Below are 4,198 nucleotides of genomic sequence, written 5' to 3' on the forward strand. Positions count from 1 at the left end.
ATTAAACAGTTTATTTTTCAACTCCATGTGTTCCTGTTGGTTCTTCAGTTTTACTCGCACTTTTTCTTTAATTAAGGAAGTTTCTTCTTCACCTGCTTGTGTCCCTCTTGGTGCTTTAGTCTCACTATCACCTTCCAAATTAGCAGTTTGTTGCTTCTTTAATTAAAAGAGTTTCAACTCCATGTGTTTCTGTTGGTTCTTCAGTGTCACAACGCCAAAATCAACAGTCCGTTTCTTCTTAAGCAGAACTCCTGATTGAGACTGTTAGTCATATTTTTGAGTCTTAGTCTAGGACGATCCAATAATGCGTGATAAACACATAAACAATCGGCCGAATTGAAGACAAATTGCAACTTTATACCGGGTGATTCAATGACAATGGGATTTTCGGAAACACACGGTGTTAAAAGTCGTAATTTTATTCAGGGCTTTGTCATCATTATCTGAGCTAGAGACTGAAAACTTTGATGGTTGTTGAGGGCGAGAGAAGCCCTTAAATATTAGAAATTTGTCCAAAAATTAATAGCAGAGCGTGGTTTCGATCCACGGACCTCTGGGTTATGGGCCCAGCACGCTTCCACTGCGCCACTCTGCTTGCATGTTCCACCCTTCGGGGGTGGTTATGTATCGGAGGGTGTAAAAAGTAAAAAAAATACTGTGCTTTAGGTCTTTTTTGGCAAATTTATTTGCTTCCGTACAATTTTTGACTAAAATCCTGAATTTTCCCAAGGTGTTGAAACGTTGTCATTAACAAACTTAAATTTATGATTATTTCGGAAACCGCCGGGGATATTTTAACGACATTTTGCAGAGTTTGAGTGCAAACAACCAGGCATGTTTTGTGATTTTGCTCTGTGTTGTACGAGTGGAAAACCAGCAAATGTTGCAGTTTTTCGAAACCGAGTGGCGGTACTTTTTTTCGACATTTACATTAATTAGATTTTTGGGTCAGGTTTTTTTTGAGAAAATTGAATTCTACAAACGCTGAAAACTTGCTGCACTGAAATCTTTTACGTTTTCCCAATTTTCTACTAGAACAAACCAACAATTCTCTTTTTGGGAGAACAATTTGCTTTCTGATGTGACCACTTTTGCTCCCCTGGGCTCCACCATTGGGAGCGTAATTTCTTGGCCACCCAGAACTCCGGACTTGGAGTCGCTGGATTTCTCCATTTGATCTCAAATTGAAAACAGATGTTTGCCAAACAAGCTGTTTGGGTGACGAAGTCGCTGGCAAACAAAATCCGAATTTTCCTTTTCTCATCCAGTCGAGTATTTTCAGTTTTTGGATTTTCGGGAGATCAGATGGATAAACCGACCCGCACCATGATGTGGGTCGGTTTATGCGCTCGAAACTTTTGAAGTTTTTCTCGGCATTGCGCCCAATGGATTGCTTGTGGACTCTGCCTTTTCCTAGAGGATCGGAACTTCAACAACTCCACATGGTTTAGACGGAAAAAATGTGAAAATTTACCGCAGAAAATGCCATAGAAGCCGCCTCTGTGAACAAAGCGACGCAACGCGCTCATAATCCGTTGCAGCCGAACTATAGCCAAAGGGGCTGCAGGAATAATCTGTCATTCACATGAAGTCTTCAACTTGAAGTCGCCGTTTTATTCATTATGAACGGTAATTAAAAAAAAAATTTGCGGACAAGTGAGCGAGAGAGAGACAAGTGATTACAAAACGTTACAATCTCCACGATAATCTTGAAGACCTTGTAACATTTCCTTTGCCGCCGCTACGTACAACCTTTAAAGAACTCGAGGGCATTCGTCGATAGACACGACTTACTAAATTATCTAAAATTGGTGTTTTGCTGCATTTGACAATAGGGAAAATTCATACCTGGCTTCATTCACTTCCTTTCCACCCGATGACTTTTCGCTTTGTTCCAAACGCCTTGTTTTTGCGACGATACGCTCCACACTCACACACACACTTCGTGCACCTGATTTTTACTCACGAATATGGCTGTTGAAGGCTTTGATGCCTTTATGGTGATGTTTGTTGCAGTTTTCTTTTTCAGCTACAAACTCGACTCTTTTCTTTATTCGATCATCCACTATTGTTATATGATAATTCACGACTCGATTAAGCTTTCGGATTATTCATTTCTTTCATCAGATCGCGGGAAAGACACACATGGTCTGAGGAATGGCTTTTCTCCTACACAGGTGGATCTGCTGCAGTCTCAACTTGCCAAGATAAGTCCTGTATGATCAATTGTTTTTCCTTCTAAAAACCCGCAAAAGTGGAAGATGTAGAGGACGTCTAGGTGTTTTCCCCCATGATTTGTATGCCCTTAATCAGTGTTATCCAGCAGCAAAAAACCCCATTTGACCTACTGACTACTTGCCATGATGGCACTGATATTCGAACATTTCTCCTGTTGAACAGGAAGTCTGTCGATTAAATTCAGGCGAGAAAAATGTTCGGAGTTATCGGCAAATAAACCATTCATTTACAAATTCCGGCCGGCCAGGTGGCAACGTTCACATGACTCCAAAGTCCGTTCGATTCGATTTATTTTACCTCATTATTCACATTTTTCTATGGCGTAATTCATCACTAATAAAGGCAAAAGGCAGATTTCTGATTAAATCAACGGCCGCCGCGCACACTAAAAGAAACTTATAATAAATCGGATTTATTCCGTTCAATGTTTATGCGTCATTTGCTTTTGTAGGCATTTCAACAAAGAGGTAATTCATTTTCGTATAAAGGTTGGCTAAAGTGAGTGAATAAAACGCGTTTTATTCACACGGGCTGAAATGTTATGGATGTTATTTTCTCTGTTCTCTAGACCAGAGGTTTATTTAACGAAGCCGTTACAAGAGTGGAAGCTGAGTTGCACACTAACTTTTTTTAAAGATTCCTAGTTTCGCTGCAATAAGTCGCAAAAATCCTCCCAAAAATAGCAGCGATTTTTCTAAATGAACCAGAAAAGTCCTAATAAAGGTACAAATCGATGGACGGAAAGTGAGGGCCGGTTAATTGGCCTCCGAACTCACCAGATCTAACACCTCCAGACTGCTGTTTTTACAGATAGGTTCTCAAAAGATATTTATTGGATGCGTTGCTTCACAAATGTTTGTCTTTGAAAGAGGACCTCAAAAGAACAAATTTGAAAAACACGTTAACAATTAAAAAAAACAAGGCAAAAAGACCCATACACTCCTTAAAAACTGAGTTTAGGCTATGTTTAGGTCATCAAACAACAGTCGCTGATGAAAAAAACTACTAAGGCGAATTGGGTCTAGTAAAGCTGTTTCCGGCTAAAGTTCAAGTTAAAATACAGCATTAACTGTTGGAGCACTAGAAAGAAAAGCTTCAAAGTTAATTAAAAATTATGATCGAAATGCCTGCAGCGACACGCCAGATCTAACGTGGCCGCTTATGTGCATCCATCCTCTCTCTGCCCGTTGTTGTTCGGTTGATGACGAATATGTGATTTATTATCTTAGAGCAGCAACAACAACAAAAGCTGAATTAAAACTTATAATTAATTTACTTACGGCGTCTTGTCGCAACGGTGCATTATAATGTAATTTCCTCCACATATTCATGTTTAATGTTGATATTTCCGCATTAAGAGTGCTCGAGATGGACGTGACGAATCTCGCTCGTTAAACGCGAGAATTATTGTATAAGGCAATTTCTCACAGATTACTTTTACTTCTGATTGTAATCCGGGCCGCCAGTGAGCCTCATTCAGTGCGTTCTTTTACATATAAAGTCGCATTTACAAAGCGAATTATTCTCATCAATATCTTCACTATTCTGTACAAGAATCGAAGCAGCCGCTCCGAACTTAAGTGACAGTTGTGTTAGAGGAAAAATGTAGTCAAACTCCTCGTCATTTGAAGATTTATTATTCTCCTATAAAATGCCGCCAATCGTAAAAACACAACGATGCGCCGCAAAAACTGGTTGGACACAATTAACCAGCCAATTTATTATAAAATATAATTTAATTCCAATTTCAATATTTGCCTTTTTTTCAGTCGCTCTCGCCCGCTCACCGGTAATGATGTAAAACGTTATTATTACAGCATTTTCGCTTCGAGTTGTCCCAGAAAATGTACACTTTTAATTGATTAAATGGTTTAATGTTCCAGTGGTTTCATGTTTGACTTTGTCGGACAATCAAGTTCATAAAAATCATGTTGGGGAAGCGGATAAAAATCATCACTTT

The 4,198-nt window shown here is 39.3% G+C and overlaps 1 protein-coding gene and 1 non-coding gene across 3 annotated transcripts in view; both read right to left on the reverse strand.

Moving 5' to 3' along the window:
* LOC109542669 (homeotic protein distal-less) overlaps window positions 1-4,198 on the reverse strand; it is a 50,707-nt gene that overhangs the window by 9,516 nt on the left and 36,993 nt on the right. The window lies entirely within an intron of this gene.
* Trnam-cau lies at window positions 524-595 on the reverse strand. The gene has a single exon. It is a non-coding gene; the product is annotated as a tRNA-Met (tRNA).

Source organism: Dendroctonus ponderosae, unplaced genomic scaffold (genome assembly GCF_020466585.1).
Source record: "Dendroctonus ponderosae isolate FM_Combo_2020 unplaced genomic scaffold, Dpon_F_20191213v2 Dpon_F_20191213_10, whole genome shotgun sequence".
NCBI classification, from domain to species: domain Eukaryota; kingdom Metazoa; phylum Arthropoda; class Insecta; order Coleoptera; family Curculionidae; genus Dendroctonus; species Dendroctonus ponderosae.